The sequence below is a fragment of the Dysidea avara genome, chromosome 11 (assembly GCF_963678975.1).
Source record: "Dysidea avara chromosome 11, odDysAvar1.4, whole genome shotgun sequence".
Lineage (NCBI taxonomy): Eukaryota > Metazoa > Porifera > Demospongiae > Dictyoceratida > Dysideidae > Dysidea > Dysidea avara.
Window position 1 is genome coordinate 11,672,104 of NC_089282.1, and position 18,316 is coordinate 11,690,419.

At 38.7% G+C, this 18,316-nt stretch overlaps 1 pseudogene; it reads right to left on the reverse strand.

Moving 5' to 3' along the window:
- The window catches only part of LOC136239579 (structural maintenance of chromosomes protein 5-like), a 52,186-nt pseudogene that overhangs the window by 6,471 nt on the left and 27,399 nt on the right, over window positions 1-18,316 (reverse strand).

The following is an 18,316-nucleotide window of genomic DNA, read 5'->3' on the forward strand; positions in this document are numbered from 1 at the left end:
GCCATGTTAACAAGCCACGATATGTCAATATATCCTGATATGCAATGTATAGATATGGTTTAACTTTGTATCAATACAGCGATATTGTCTTAAAATGATACGATACACAATATATCAATATATTGTTGCATATCTAGACTACCTTACTTTAGTAATGTATTACTTTTATAAAGTAAATATCTGTCACATAATACATGTACATACAAGAAATGTATTGTGTTATATTACTTTTCATGAGGTAAAAATACTACACGATGTAAATATTAAGCGATGCGTTACATAACACAATACGCCCAACACTGGTGTTTTACTTACCACTAAAATCATTGGTTCAATTATTGTACGTTGAAAACAACTTTGGTTCATTCTTAACCACTGAACGACATTGTAACATTCCTTGTTCTCTCCCCAGAGGGTCTGCAAACGTATGTTTGCTTTACCACTGAACAATTGTTTCAGCTCTTCACTATTTTCATTATCCACTGAAAAAAAGAGAAGATAAGTGTTGTACACCAAAGAAGTTTGATTTATCCTGTAAACAAGTTGATGTTATGTCAGTTATAAAAACCAGGCACCCTATTCCCACATACGTAAAAGGTAAGAAAGACTTACAATCACTTTCCTCTTCATCCTCATCTTCATGCAATGTGAAATCAATCACATCTGTCATATCCATCTCTTCTGCTGGCTGACATTCCTCCATAGGTGCCATTGTAGCCAACAAGTGCTCCATCTCTTCAACCTCTGTCCTTTTGTGCACTAATTTACTTTGCCGCTGGTGTTCCTGAATCCTTTTATCTACAAATCCATCCTCTGCTTGGTCAATCTCATTCTCCAATTGGTTTAATGTATCTCTTCCTTTATGGATCTCTTTCAAAGTGTCATTAACTTTCTTCTTGCACTCTTGTTCATTCTTACTGAAAAATGTTATAACAGTGTCCAAGTGTTTCATTTGATTCTCCAGCAACTCATGTTCATCATGAATTCTCTTCCACACACTCTCAGCTTTGTTTTTGTTCTTCTTTTTCTCCAAATGTTGCTTCCTAGCAACTCCATAAAACTAGCAAGTAAGAAATGAAAGATTTAACCACACAGTGCACAAAAATTACTATAAAAAGACAGACATGTAGAAGCAGGTGCAACAAACAAATGAACAGGACTAAAATAAACTTTTGCATCCTCTGCACAAACATTGGTACAAATTCATATACACTAATATATGAAAAGTTATAAATTTGAAAATGAAGTAGGGATCCAAGCGGATAAAGCATACAGCTAGCTATAAATATGTGACTGTTCTATTAGGGTGACTGCTGCATTAGAGTATCTCAAGTCAGTCTGCAAAGATGTGTGCTTGCCCAAACGGGGCGTGGTCATCGTGATTTCGATCGATTATTAGTCAGCCTTCTAGCTTGAAGGTGTGTGGTCACTGACTAACCATTCCGTCCCCTAGCATAAAAGGGGTGTGTTATCGTGGTTTCAATTGATAGATCGATAATGCATAGAATAAAGAATGGGCGTGATTATTATTATTTGATCTTGTGACCTATCGTGAAGTATCTAGTACCAGTACCTCCATACAGTAGCATAGCATAGTCTAAGCTCATTAAATAATCTTGTGGCATTTATTATGCTGCTTAAAGAAAGTGTTGATGCAGAAAATTAACACCTCGATATGGTTTCATTGTATGAAGAAGAAGACAAGCAGCCTGACTGAAGATGAAAGAAGAGACAAGGCGCAGAGGACCTACACTTGTTGGAACCCCAAAAGGCACATCCCACTGGTGAATTTGTTATTGTGGCGTAAAATGGTGGCCGTGCGTTGCTTCGTTTGGCCTCTAGCTTTGCGACTGTGGTCAGTGAGTGAGGCAGTGCAGCTAAAATTCGAGTTTTGGCAATTTTTAAAAATTTTATATCCAGCCACCTGTAAGTGTTTTGTGGCATTTGATACTGTTTTATGTATTGTATGGACTAGTACTATTCTGTAAAGGTGATTTTGGTTGTGTAAAATGTCTCTAGGGTGATTTTTAAATGTGGAATTTTGGGCAGCGCGCAAAAGTTTCACTGCAATCTCTACTTAAATGGTACTACTGTACCGTTTGATATCTGAAGTTGGATGTGCAACAACCACAAAACAATGAAAGGACTACAATACAGCAGTATTTGGCACTGGGCTGAAGTGGTGTACTATCAAAATCTTACACAGTGCTTCCTCCTCAAAACCAACATACCATCCAGCTTTTCTTTTCCCTCAGAATTTTTAAACAAGTAGCGGCATGCTGTCCTTGAGACACATCATTTTCAATCATTTGGTTATCTCTTGTCTTCTTCTCCAATAACTCCTCCTTCTCCTTAAGTGTCTTCTGTAATTACAAAAACACATTAACAAGTGAGCCTAGCACTGTCACTTACATAGATATCTTTGTGACCAGTTTTCATGTTCTTCAATTTCTGATGTAACTCAAACATTTCAGTAGTGCCAACCTACACAACCCACAGCATTTAAATATCTTTTTCTCAAAATGTGTAAGGTTTGGCTTACTGTTTTTTCTGTTTCTTCTAACACTTCGTAGCTGTTCATCCTCGCAAACTCAACCACCATATCCTGTGAAACAATGACACAAGGTAATTTTGGAATCCACAAAGAAAAATGCAACACTACCTGAGGCAAGAACTGACACTTGTTTGCTATTTGTACATTCATGTCACTAACAACCTCCTTAACCTGGTAAGAAGAACAGATTACAGGAGAATCTGCAACAATTTTCTTACCTCTTTTAGTTGACTGCTCTTACCATTTAGTATCCAGGTAGAGCTATTATTATCACAATGGATTTGCTTCCGAATAACAGGGTTGTGCCCAGATGGATTAAACAATTCTATTTCAATAAATGCTTCAGATTTGCCATCCTTCACAAAATCTTTTAACTAATGATACAAAAGTCAAGATACGGTGTTACGAGTAGTGTCAATTCAAGGTACTGACCTCTTTTGCTCTCCCTAGCAATTTAGGGTGACCTGCCAGTCCCAAACATATCCCACACATAATACTGGACTTGCCAGATCCATTAGCACCACATACCACATTCAGTTTAGCTCCAGGGATCAACTCCAAATCATCAAACGTCCTAAGCAAACAACACAACATAAAGACAAAGATACTGTAAAGCTGTAGTTACATAGAAACAAATTTTGACATTGTTAGTCTTGTTAAATTTTTGCAAGAAGGATTCTGCGTATAAGACATTAGGCCTACCATTTTAGAGGATAAAAGATTTCATGAACTTTTATGTATAGTAAAAAAATTAACATTTCTAGCTGCACGGCATAATTCTTACAAAAAATTGTGAAGTCTGATTCTGACAATTGAGCCTTTCAGGTATTCTCCCATTAGCTTCTTTTCAGCTGCTCCTACTGGTGATTCTGTTTTTGGACGTTTTATTCCACCTACATGTAGTGAGGTGAAAGTGATATGACAAAATATAACATACGTACTTTGTACTATTCTCTAATGCGTGCAACTCTATAGGCAAAAAATTGCTGTATTTAGTGGCTAGTTCTTAAATATAGCAAACATCTATTTCATGATACCATCTTTCAGAGAAATTTTCTTTGGGCCCAAACATGGCCATATGTGATTGAATTTTGGAAAATCACCCATATGGGTGCACGTGAAATAATTAGAATTTTCATGTTTAGTAGGTTGTTAATAAGCGCAGGGCACAGTTTTGAAAATATTTCAAGAATTTTCTTGTAATTTAAGGTATTGAGAATGGCTCAAAACCATCAACAAGTAGATTTGCACTATAAAGTTTGTGATTTGATCATTAAATATTTTAGGTGTCAAATGCACCCATATGGGTGATTTTCCAAAATTTGGTCACATATTATGCAGAAGTACCAACTGAGTAATGACTAAATTATAGTGCAACATGTGGTCATTCATTAAATCCAATTCTGTTCTACTTGTCAGCATGTTCCAGTGGTACTAAAATATAACATTAGAAACTGATGTCTGACACAGTACGCAGTGATATGTGCGTCCTGGTGCATAAAGTACAAGGCACTAATGTGATAAAATTACCACAGAAGTACTAGGATGGCATATACCATATAACCTAAATGTTTCGAGGGGCAACCTTTTCGAGGTTTAGTAATGTTACCTAATTTAAAAATTTTGGGGATTTACAAACACTCCCAAAATGTATTAGACTATATGGGGGTCTAAATATTTACAGATAAAAATTTTGCTGGTAACCCTCGAAACCACAACATCAGCAAAAATTTCTACCTCAAAATATTTAGGTTATATGGTAAATTCCAAGCCTCGTAATCCAACCTCCTGATCTTCATCACCATTAGAATACACTGCTCCCTCTATTATCTGAACTCATTGGGTAGTGAGAGAGTTCAGACAATCAAAAACTTTGGATAACCGAAGCCCATTTATTAGCCCTGCTTCGATTACTCTGATAGAATGCGCACAGTAGACAAAATACTCTAATAGAACATATACTTTGTCAAAATATTTAATACAACAGTCATTTCCACAGCTTGGATAACAGGATGTTTGGTTAATCAATGGCTGGATAACGGAGGACTACTGTATTTAAGAAATAAAAGACAGTTATCTTGGAATATATCCAAGAAAAACTGCTGAGCCAAGTAAGCCTTGACCTTATCGATAACAATCAACATGAATCAGTATCACCAATGGAGGTATATAGGGATGCGGCAATTATGCCAGCATAATAGGTATGTGTGGGAATCAGGAATTATGCTAGCATTTTGAGGTGATTATAAAGCTTTAATAGTAGGAAAATGTGCAGATTGCATGATTCCATTAAAAAAGATCGAGATACTCTAATAGAGCAGTCAGAAACTTCAATATAAGTCAGCAAATATTATTTACTCTAATAAAGCAGTCGCATTGAAATGAAATACTCTAATACAGCAACCAGCTAAGGAATTCAAGATTATTTGAGGCTTAAACATCAATGAAAATGATCTGATACAACAATAAACTGGCATTATTAGCCAATTACGGTGGCATAATTTTGGGAATAATGGGCAATTCTCAAAAGCATAATAGGTGATTTTTTGAGCACTGCTCAAAAGCATAATTCTCAATTTTTTGAGCATAATAGCCTCATGACTAGAGGTATATATTTATTTTTGTAAAACAAAGAATAAGGAACAATCAGCAATAAACCAGTGTGGGATTAAATTTGCACTTCAGGTGATGATCCCCTTGTTTAAGCACTTTCTATTGTACTAGCAGTTATAATAAAGGGAGGAGTGTGTCCAACACAGTATAGGGTCTATACAAATCATTCAATAGGATTCTCTTTGCAAAACTATGTGATTGTAATATTCTTTATAGGTGAAGATTGATCATCACTTTTCCTCATTCTGCCCCATTGTGAACATTTTAACATATCTAATGGAAGCCTTCAATACAATCCAAAATGCTTCCAAAAGTTGCAATGGAATTTTAAATAAATTAAATTTTTATTTAGTGGAATTTTCTGACTGGCTGCCTGACTGATACCTTCAGACAAGCGTAACTCAGTAACGGCTAAGGCTTTTGGGCTTGATTTTTCACTGTTCGAGGTTGCTTTAGCCCCAACAGGTGCCTTTTGGCATACAGCAATATGTACAATGCATGCTTAATAGACTTAACTGCATCCTTGTGTTCCATTTGTCTATGGTGACAGTGCAAAGTGTTGATTTATTGTAGTACCACATATTGGCTTCCCTATGTTTGTGGGAAATTGTTCCATTATGACTGGATTTATTACAGAGATCCTTCTCGTAGTGTTCTTCATTTATAATGCTGGGACATTATGTCCCTTCAAAGTGTAAGGGGAAGCCTAGAGCTGTGCACGACAGCTTTTCTACTAACAATAACTACTGCTTGGTTGCTAGAAGATAGTGGTGGGCGGTATGACATTTTTGATCCCGGTATTGAGAAAATACCAGGTATCCAGTATTTCACAGTATCCTGGCAGTCAACTAATAACACACTTTTAATCAACCTGGTATTGCTTTGTTTGTGATAAAAGAGTCAAGTGTTAATCTGTAGTCATTATCCAAAGTTGGGCATATATCACAAGTAAAAGTTATTCATGGCTAACAGGTTATAAATGCATTTGCTAATATCTACAAGTACACAAAACATTTGGAATTTTCAACTACAGTAGGGACCATAGCACATCGATAAAAAGTACTGAAACAAGCTGGAGTAACCATATTAAATCAAAGTAAAACAAGAATTGTTATATCCCTACTGTGCTCAAGATACCATAATAAAAATGCACAGTAGAGATAGTGCACTACTCCAGCTTGTTTCAGTACTTCTATCGATGTGCTATGGTCCCTACTCTAGTTGAAAATTCCAAATTTTTTGTGTATTTGTTTGTTAACTTTTTTTTGTAAAGTGGTGAACCCACGCATACCGCATCTGAAATGGCACCATGTGCCCCAGCTATATCAATTATTGTCTGAAAAGTGAAGCATCTATTACACTTTGTTGTCAGCTATGTTCAACCCATTACACAGCGTTACGAATCAAGAACTGTTTGAAAAGCACCTCTGCAATCCACACGTACCGAAAGAAATAGTGCCACATGCCCCAGTTATATCAATTAATGTCTTAAAAGTGAAGTATCCATTATGCTTCATTGTTAGCTTTTTTCAACCCGTTACACAGCAGTATGAATCAAGAACTGTTCGAAAAGCACCTCTGCAACAAAATAGCCACTATGAAAAATACGAATGATTTGTGCCACCACCATTACGTGCTACCACCAAATCGACACTTTTCACTGTCAGCAAAGATGAATGGGACACAAAGGAGAACACTGGTAAGTCCATGGAGTAGGGTTGGGCAATATTTCAATAATTTGCCAATATTGCCTAAGCAAGTGCTCGCAATACCATTATCGCATGTATTTTGCCTTCGGAATATTATCGCATAGGCAATATTTGTCGCATTTTGCAATAATTATCGCATTTATCATCTAGTTTTTGTCTCTTCTGGACATCATATTTTATACACTTTGTGCATATTATTGCTAACTATGTCAATTAGTTAACTTGTTAGCAAAGAAGTTGTGTTTGTAAACTAATTCTCAGTGAAAACAAGCAGTCATATGGACTTTTCAAACTATGTGGTTGTGTTTCAATTTTCACATGCAATATTGCAATAATTACATTAAATGACTCATGCAATAATCGCATGTCACAAAATTCAATATCGCCCAACCCTACCATGGAGAATGCATTGTACGTACTGCAGTATGCCAAAAGACACCTCTCGGGCCGAACAGTGAGAAATCAAGCACCTAGCCTTAGCCATTATCAAGTTATGCTTGTCTGAAGGCATCAGTCAGTTACTCAGTTACTCAGTCAGTTAGTAGGAAAATTCTGTTAAATATTTTTTTTTAATTTCGTAGAAACTTGTTGAAAGCATTTCAGGTCAATCTCAAGGCTTGTTTGGGCTTAGCTTTGCCCAACCTCATCATCATCTGGGAAAAGTAAGGCTGGATTTTGGGTGACGTTTTTTCATGGGCCACACCTACTCCTTTGTGGTCCCTACTATACACTACCATACTGTATGATGTACAGTTGTATACAAGTAGACTGGCACTAAGCTATTACCTGAAACCTCACAGTTTACTATTAGGCTGGCCTTGTGGTCACATCCAAACATTAACACATTACTTAATTAAATGCCAAGACCTGATGTCTGGCTTCCCCCGTAGCACAATACACTCATTCCAATATTACCAGTGTATTTGAAAGTCAATACCTTTCAACGGTATGATGAAAATACCATGGTATACAGTATTTTCGGTATACCACCCAAACACTACTAGGAGATGCTACATTATTGCAAACCACCACAATGCCAACCCTCTGGTGTACTCAAACCTCAAAAAGTAGCTATACAGCAATATGACACAGGCAAAGTGCAATGCATTATACAGTACTACTGTACTGTATATTAAGGATCATGGAGATTTGGGGTTTCTGGCCAAAAATACCACCCAAAAACCAGCTTCAGAATACCATCCTGGTACCTTGACAGTATTGGTTAAGTATAACCAAGCCCAGAAGTGCCTTCAGTACGATCCTAAATGCTTCCAATAGATTGTCATAAATTTTATAAAAAAATTATTCAATGGAATTGCCTGCCTGCCTGCCTGCCTGCCTGCCTGCCTGCCTGCCTGCCTGCCTGCCTGCCTGCCTGCCTGCCTGCCTGCCTGCCTGCCTGCCTGCCTGCCTGCCTGCCTGCCTGCCTGCCTGCCTGCCTGCCTGCCTGCCTGCCTGCCTGCCTGCCTGCCTGCCTGCCTGCCTGCCTGCCTGCCTGCCTGCATGCCTGCCTGTCTGCCTGCCTGCCTTCAGGCAAGCGTAACTCGATAATGACTATGGCTACGGGCTTGCTTTTTTCACTGTTCAACGTTGCTTCATCCTGAGACGTGCCTTTTGGCATACCGCAGTATGTACAATACACGTATCATGGACTTACCTTTGTCCTCCTTTGTGACCCATTTCTTTTTGCTGACAGCCCAAGGTGTTAATTCGCGGTAGCACGATGCCATGGCTTCCTTACGTTTGTAAACAGGAATTGTTGTATTTTCCGTGGTGATTGCAGAGGCCTTTCTAATACTGTTCTTCGTTCATAACAATGTGTAACAGGCTGAAAATAGGTGAAAGCAAAGTGGATTTACCGTTTCATTTGCAAGGCAGAATTGATAGTTGGGATACACGAATCGTCCGTATTATTCATGGATTGCACTTCTCCTACTGTTCTTCATTTGTAGTGCTGTATAACGAGCTGAACATAGCTGAAAGTGAAGTATAATGGATACTTCACTTTTGAGTCAGTAATTGATAACCGGGACGTGCATTCAGATGAAAATTTTATCTCTGGTACCATCCTTTCTTTTGATACAGTATGTGCAGGTTCACCAGTCATAATAATGTTACAAAAAAAGTAAACAAGCAAGTATAAAGAAAAATTAGGAATTTTAAAGTTGGGAAACAAGGGAGGTCATCTACACCTGCAGATATACTAGTGAACATTTATAGACTGAATTAGGGATTAAATGTTCACTAGTATATCTGCAGGTGTAGGCGACCTCCCTTGTTTCCCTACTTTTTTTTTCTATAATCCCTAATCAAACTTTAAAATTCCAAATTTCTCTTTATACTTGTTTGTCTATACAGTGTAATGTCAACTTCACGTTTGTCCGACCAACTGCAAGTTTGTCAGAAAGTTTGTCCTGACACTTAAAATTCTATCATAAGCTCTGCGCATATACACAGCATAATTCATACAAAAATACTGACTGTATTTATTCCGTCTATGTTTAGGTGTTGGAACTAATAGTCCAAATATTCTACCTTGGCTCAAACAAAAACAGACCACAACCCCCAATAGTGAATAACATTAGAGTCATTTATATATTTGAGGTTCATTTTGTCTCGTTATAAGGAGTTTTTTAAAATAGTTGTTCCAATACTGAATAAAGACAGAGTTAGAATATGTAGTATTGGAACACTATTTTTGCTGTGATAGCAATGATATACATGTGTGACTGTTAGAATATTGAACATAGCTGTTGCATTAGGGTGACTGCTTTATTAGAGTCTCTCAAGTCAGCCTCAGACAACTAGCCTGCATTATATTATCTGTGAATGTTATCCCACTAGGGACCTGTGAGAAGGCTAAAGTCTGTGAATACAGTGAGTCATAAACATGTAACTAAAACATTGAAGAATGCAGAAAAAATCCCAGATCAGTGGTGACTTGATCCCATCCCCAGCACCATGCAGTCTAGGCATGCACCAAATATCAAGGGGTGTGGTCTTGCCATGCCTCTTTTCATTGTGCTACCAGTAAGAGGACTGGTGGATTATGATTGATCACAATAAGTACGGCTAAATCATTAAGGGGCATTTTTCACGGTGCTCAGTTATTATTGGTGCTGCTAGATCACGGAGGGGAGTGGTAAATCCTAATGTGCAGCTACAAGCACCATAGATAGTAAAGAAATATTCAGGTGGAAAGTGTTGATACAGAAAATTGATTCCTCGATATGGTTTCACTGCATGATGCAGAATTGTGGATATTGAAATAACATAAAAGGTTAAGGCATAGCAACAGGGGGGCTACGGGGGTTACTGTCCCCCACTCTTACTTTAGAGGGGACTTAGCCAAGCCTCCACTTTTAAAGATTGATATACATACTCTAATAGAGCAGTTAGATACTCTAATAGAACAGTCAGACACTCTAATAGGGCAGTCTTCTATTTTTTATTCATTGAGACTTTACAACACAAGTGCTGAAGGTCTGTAGGACTCCTGGTCCTACAGTTTGTTTAAAGTTGTTACAGAAAGTACATTTGAAAAGGTGAGAAAGGAGAAAAAATCCACTTGTCAGCCTCGAACCTGCAGCCATCCAATTAATGCAGTCGTGTACTATTTTTAAAGCAAAGTTAGGTAGTTACAAAATTCAATCACAACTGGCTAACTAGTTTATCAAAAATTTTCTGTGGGGGGCGGCATGCCCCCAGATCCCCCTAGAAAGCGCACTAAGTGAGCTTTACACATTGTACAGATTGTATCAGCCAGTCACCACCCTGCTTAGCCCCCTCACTTTAAATTTTATTGCTATGCCTCTGGGACTCACTAGTTATTTTGTAAATTTACAGTTTACTGGCAGTGGTACCTTGAAGGACTTTACTGACTGATTTATGTAGCTATTTTAATGCATTTAAAGTTAAAGTAGTGACCATAAGCTATGCAATAAATTTGTACTGAAGTGTAGGGCAAGGATCTACTCATTTAAAGTGTTTCATACTGACATAACATCTATCATGCAGGTATAGAGACTAGTGTGTGCGATAACAAATTTAGACATATCTTTTTGGATTGTCTTATCTAGGTAATCGAAACAAACAATTATGTGTATTAGTTAACTGCCAATTAAAGTGAGCAAATCACAATTTGAAGAGTATAAGAAGTAAAATTGTAGCACTGTACATGTGCCCACATAAAAGGTGGAAATTTGGATGTGTCTAACAGTCTGCACCGTCAAATATTCTATGCTACACAAGTAATTTATGGAATTTCACTATTTTCTAGATAAATAAACCCCTATCATCATTATCTTAATAAGTCTTGCAATATCTAGATAATCGCACAGCTATATAGTGAAGACAGAGTACAGCATCCCTTTTACAGACTATATACATTATATTAAAAGAACACCTACACTCATGCAGTACTCCGTACACTTATATTATGTGACCAGATTTTACAAAAACAGTCCAATAGCACACACAACGTCACCAGTGAGTAGCTACACTACCAAACTGTTGGTTTAACCTTTAAGTCACAGGCTTCTTAAATTTTACACAAGGCTAGTTAGTTTTGACAGCAGCCTCTTCTTGGTACCGTGACAAACTCGAATGGAGATATTGAGCCTTGTTAGGAATCTGGCTTGATGATAATTGGTGGTACATTGGTGGATGGCCTGTTACTGTCGGCCAAATATTTTCTATATTTATTCTGCAGCTTAGCAGCTACAGCCAAGCTCTGTAACATCATGTCTGGATTTGAATTGTGGTCTCCATTCATTTTGAATCCTATCTGATGACCACCTCACCCTCCAGACCATTAGAGTGTGAGTATACATTATACTGTTAAATTCATCATATTTTATTATTACGCAGCACCCCACAAGTAGTTACAAGTACTACGTAGGAATCCTTGAAAACTGATGCATTTCTGGTGTAAAATTTCATATCTGTGCTGACTATCCTTGGCAAGTTATACTGGATTGAATTCTTTAAAACTGTTCACCTCAAAACTACTGATGTGCAATTTGGATTGGTAAAAATCAGGGCTGGTATGAAGCTTTGAATGCTTCGTGGGTTCAAAGATTAAGTAAGTAAACTTCAAATTATGGAAGAATCCTTGAAGCTTTGTAATGCACTCATAGTCTACGAAAGAGTTACAAATAAACTTCGTTATCTTCATTGCAACTAGAGCTGGGCGATATCACGGTATTTATTGATATCAGCGATATTCACATTAAACGATATTTAGTAAATCATGGGACGATATTATCGCGTGCATGAAAATAATAGAATTAATTATAATTGAGCTGGGGAAAATGGCGGAACTCGAAAAAGGTGACAACGAGAGTGATGAAAACACAACCGAAAATTCGTCGAGTGAATTTGAGTTAGTCTCAAAAAAGAACACGAAGTCACTAGTGCAATGGAGCTAGCATCTGTGAAAGGGGCTTCAAATTGGCTTACAACTCTCCCCTTGAATGAGCATGGTTTTGCTCTACACAAGTCCGCCTTTCAGGATGCCTTGGCCTTGTGTTACGGTTGGCCTCCCCTCCGTACTCCAACTCTTTGTGCTTGTGGGGCTTCATTCTCTGTGGATCATGTGCTCTCTTGTCCAAAGGGGGGACTACCTTCCCTTCGCCACAATGAGATAAGGGACCTCACTGCTACTCTTTTGACAGAGGTGTACTCCCAGGTGTGTACTGAACCAGAACTGCAGCCCGTCCACAATCCTGATGAGTTCCATCTTTCCACCTCAAATACTCAAGAAGGGGCTCGTTTGGACATTGCCATGAATGGTTTTTGGGGTAGTCGTTCTGAGAGATGTTTTATTGATGTTCGTGTTTTTAATCCACTTGCCCCATCTAATAGTTCTTCATCGCTTTCTGCTACCATTAAGAAGCATGAGAATATCAAGCGTCGAGCTTATGGCTAGAGAATCCATGAGGTTGAGCATGCTTCTTTTACACCTATCGTCATGTCAGCAACAGGGGGGTTGGCTCACGAGACCACAGTTTTCTACAAGCATCTGGCTTCCCTCCTATCGACTAAGTGGGGTGATGAATACTCCGTAGTCCTGGGTTGGCTTCGGTGTTGCGTTGGTTTTTCTCTGCTCCGTTCAGCTATCCAATGCATTCGAGGTGCACGTTCATCCATTGGTGCTTACACTAGGGCTCCACCACCTATGGATCTAGTGCAAGTGGAGTCCCACTTGTCAGAGTAACATGCTGGCTGAGTTACTCTACTTTTCTCTTGTCTTGTTCAGTTGTCCAGCACATGCCTTTCTTTGTGCTGGGGGTGGTAGGCAAGGGTAGTCATCAAGCCCAGGAAAAAAAAGTATGGAAGTACTTTGGATTTGAGGTGGACACAAATGGTCAGCCTCTCTCAATGGAAGTACCAAAATGTCGATTATGCTACAATACTGTAGCGGCGAAAAATTCTAATACCACTAATTTACACAGCCACCTGAAGCATAAACACCTGAAGGAACATTCTTTAGTGCAGCGTGCCAGTGAAAAGGAGCGGAAGAAAGAGAAAGCACCGGATCCGAACCAACCATCGCTCACGGCTACATGGGATAAACAGAAGCTATTATCGACATCGTCTAGGGAGCACAAGGAGTTGACAAAGCCAGTGGCTAACTGCTTAGCCAAAGATATGCTACCTTTGTCCACAGTAGATAAACCTGGTTTTCAGGCAATGTTGTACAAGTTCAATCCAAGGTTCCAGCTACCTACTCGGAAGCATTTCACAAAGGTAGCAATACCATCGTTAGCGTCACAGGTTCGAGACGGTGGGTCCGACACCAACTGGAATCCGACACAAATCACTTGGAATCCCATAATGGAATCTGTAAATTGGGCAAGAATTTGGAATCTCGACAAATGTTCTATAAGTCTGATTATTTCCGTATATTTCTAGTAAATTATACTGTATATTTTCCCGTATGCTGTGTTGCAATCACCTTAGTCTCGTGAGCACGGTGCACATGTCTCGACACATTTGTACAGGCCTCGCCAATGATCCAATTAGCCTGGAAGCCAGCTGAATGCACAAATAATGTTAATATGTGTTGCTAGCTATGTAAATTTCCAAACTTGGAATCTGGAATCTTTGGTTGGAATCCGGAATCTTTGCAAAAAAATGGTGAGATTCGGAATCTTACACGCGACTTTTGGGTGGTGTTGGACCCCTCGGTTCGAGATAAAATTAAAGGGCCAATTGCTGGCAGAGAGTTGGAATACTTTTCAACTACAACTGACCTCTGGACATCAGTTTCAGGAGACCCATACATTACTTTAACTTGTCACTTCATTGATAGCAACTGGGTGATCAAGACCTATTGTCTACAAACGCACTACTTACCTGAGGACCACACTGCCATTAATATTTCAGAAGTGCTTGCTGAAACCTTACAACAATGGAAACTAGAAGAGAGCAGGTTGGTTGGGATTACTACAGACAGTGGCTCAAATGTTAAGGCGGCCTGCGAGATTCTTGGTTGGCTATGACTAAGTTGTTTTGGACACAACTTGAATTTGGCAGTTAATAAAGGCCTAAATGATTCCTGTGTCCAACGAGCATTGAGAGTGTGCAGAAGTATGGTTGCAGCCTTCTCTCGCAGCTGGAAAAAAAAAGACTTGGCGATTGCACAAGGGCAGAAGAACCTTCCAATTCACCAACTCAAACTAGATGTTGTAACATGCTGGGGGTCTGCGTACGATATGGTGGAGAGAGTGCTTGAACAGATTGAAGCCATTAGGATTGTTCTTGGTGCTGACAGGAGCTCATCACATTTGATTCCTACTTGGCAGGACTGTGATGTTCTACAGGCTGTTGCTACAGCACTTAAACCTCTGAAGGAGATGACTGATACCCTGTCAGCAGAGAAGTGTCCTACTATATCAGCTGTAAAGCCTCTGTTAAATCATCTCTCCACAGAAGTATTGGTTGATAAGGAAGATGATGTTGAGTTAACAAAAGAAATAAAAGAAAGGATTAGAGTGGATATGGAGATGACATATGTTGAGCCTGCACTGGATGCAGGTGTGGATCACCTCTTACAGCTTTCTTGTTTTTTGGATCTGAGATTTAAATTGGTATATCTTAAAGATAGAGTAAAAGTTTTGGAAGATGTGGAAGAACAAATGCTTGAGCGCTTTACTAGTGAACGAATCACCACTGAATCAACTGATGAGGATACTACTACTGATCAGCCTCCAGCAAAGAAAGCCAAAGGCTTGAGCAAGATACTTGGTCGGTGCCTTGGTCATAGTTCAGCTGCCCCTTCAACACCTCAAGAGAAAGTGAAGCAACAACTTGATCAGTATTTGTCACATCCTTACCTTGATGTTGAAGAGTGTCCACTTGAGTGGTGGAGAAATGAATCAAGTTGATACCCTCTGGTTGCTCAACTAGCAAGAAGGTATCTGAGTGTGTGTGCTGCAAGTGTTCCAGCTGAATGGGTTTTTAGCTGTGGATGGAACATTGTATCTGACAAAAGGTCATGCCTTAAACTAGACAAAGTGGACAGTTTAGTGTTTCTAGCACCAAATATGAAAGACTAACATTACTTGAGTAACATGACATACATTACAGACTACAGTACAATAGTTTGATTTTGTAGACTTGTAGTAGCCAGTATAGCTGTAGACTCTGTGTAGTACGTATCAGTAGCAGTCTTGAGTACCTACATAAAAAAATTGACAGATTTATTACAATATCGTGATATTTAGTAATATCGTTTCATAATTGGTGATATACGATATTTAGTAATATCGTTGCTCATAATTGGTGATATATCGTCAATGTAAAATTCTTGATATAGCCCAGCTCTAATTACAGCTACTTATTCATCTTGCACAATCAATGTAGTTCAGCATAGTTCAGCCTCAAAAAATACTTTGTTGTAGTATCTTGGCTTCAAGGACACTCCTCACACTCTGTAAGGCCGTCTCCAGTGTTGTCAGGACCCAAAATGCAACTACCGTATTTGACTAGTTAATAGCCACAGCTTGTATTATAGCCACCCCCAGATAGTAGCCACTCCACAGCTAGAATCTATGCTAGACTTATTGTCATAAGAGCGGCCCTTGAATAAGAGCTGTGGCTTGTATCTACACGTTTGAAGCAAAAACTGGGCAAAGGACTTGTTTTAAGCCAGGAAATAGCATTTTTGAGAGAAGTGTAAAGGAATGATAGTATTAAAGTATGATTAAACAAAGTCAATCACTCGTGAATCTGTATAAACATCATGGGCTGCTGCCACAAAAGCCCATAGTACCCGCCTTTGGATAGCAGTCTCCTTCGTAAAGTAGCCACAAGGTTTTCCTTGCTGAAAGTTATAGTAGCTATGGGTATTAACTGGTCAAATACAGTAATCACGTGCTGGCTACAATGCGCATTAAAAAAGTAATGTGTAACAATCTGCAGATGTAATGTCTGCTTGTTACTTTGTCACGTAATGCATTAATATTACTTGTTACTGCAAAAGTAATATTATTATGTAACATGTACTTTTGCAATGCCGTTACCCCCAACTCTGCACAGAAATAAGAACAATAATATTAGAGGTGAACTGATATAAGAAAACTAAACTGATCCGATATATCCGATCCGATATGAAATTAATCATTTTGAAACCGATACGATACAGATCCAATATACCAATCCGATATACTGATATAACTAAGTGTAGCTATTTATATCTAATCAAAAACAGCCAAGCTGTAAAAAAAGGTGTGGCCCCCAAAAAGGCCATGGTGAAAAAAGATGTGACATCCAAGGTGGCGGCCAAGAAATGGCTGTGATGGTAGGTTAATGGTAAAAATTTTAATAACGACAATTCAGGTGAATTTGGTGCCAAGACCAAGCGGCACAAAATTCACCTGAATTGTTGTTATTAAAATTTTTACCATTAACCTACCATCACAGCCATTTCTTGGCCGCCACCTTGGATTTCACATCTTTTTTCACCATGGCCTTTTTGGGGGCCGCACCTTTTTTTACAGCTTGGCTGTTTTTGATTAGATATCACTTCTTTTTGTATTTGTATACTGCAAAGCCAGCCTATGGCTGGCTTTGGGGCTTTTTTAACCCATGTGTTTTTTTATTTACCACAGGAAGAAGAAAAGAACTTACAGAAGATTTTTAATACTTCAATTATTTTTGATTTTATTAGTAATTATACAAATTGTATACATATATTTATTACATGCCCATTACTCCCCACAGGATATTTTTTAGCAGCTGATCTCTCTACTGGGTGACTTAAAATATAGCTGAACTATATACAGGATGGTTACTTTGTAGCTGAACTCTCTCCAAGGTGACCTCTTCTAGCTGATCTCTCTACAGGGTGATTTGTTTCTAGCTGAACTCTCTACAGGTGATTTGTTTGCAGCTGAACTCTTTATGTGGTGGTTTCTTTGTAGCTGAACTCTCGCCAAGATGACCTCTTCTAGCTGATCTCTCTACAGGGTGATTTGTTTCTAGCTGAACTCTCTACAGGTGATTTGTTTGCAGCTAAACTCTATACATGGTGCTTTCTTTGTAGCTGAACTCTCTACATGATGGTTTCTTTGTAGCTGAACTCTCTACATGGTAACTTCTTCTAGCTAATCCCTCTACAGGGCGATTTGTTTGTTGTTGAATTCTCTACACGGTAATTTGTTTGAGGCTGAACTCTCTACATGGCGGTTTCTTTGTAGCTGAACTCTCTACAAGGTGACTTTTTCTAGCTGAAACTCTATACAGAGTGATTTGTTTGCAGCTGAACTCTCTACATGATGGTTTCTTTGTAGCTGATCTCTCTATAAGGTGACCTCTTCTAGCTGAACTCTTTACATTGTGTCTAGTTTCTAGCTGATCTCTCTACAGAGTAATTTGTTTGCAGCTGAAATCTCTACAGGGTGATTTGCTTGTAGCTGAACTGCTTACATTGTGTCTAGTTTCTAGCTGATCTCCACAGGGTGATTTGTTTGTAGCTGATCTCTCTACAAGTTGATTTGTGTGTAGCTGATCTCTCTGCAGGTTGATTTGTTTGTAACTGATCTCTCTACAGGGCAATTTGTTTGTAGCCAAACTCTCTAAAGGGTGATTTGCTTGTAGCTGAACTCCTTACATTGTGTCTAGTTTCTAGCTGATCTCTCTACAGGGTGATTTGTTTGTAGCTGATCTCTCTGCAGGTTGATTTGTTTGTAGTCGATCTCTCTACAGGGTGATTTGTTTCTAGCTGATCTCTCTACAGGGTGATTTTTTGTAGCTGATCTCTCTGCAAGTTGATTTGTTTGTAGTCGATCTCTCTACAGGGTAATCTGTTTGTAGCTGAACTGTCTATAAGGTGATTTGTTTGTAGCTGATCTCTCTGCAGGTTGATTTGTTTTAGCTGAAGTCTCTACAGGGTGATTTGTTTGTAGCTGATCTCTCTGCAGGTTGATTTGTTTGT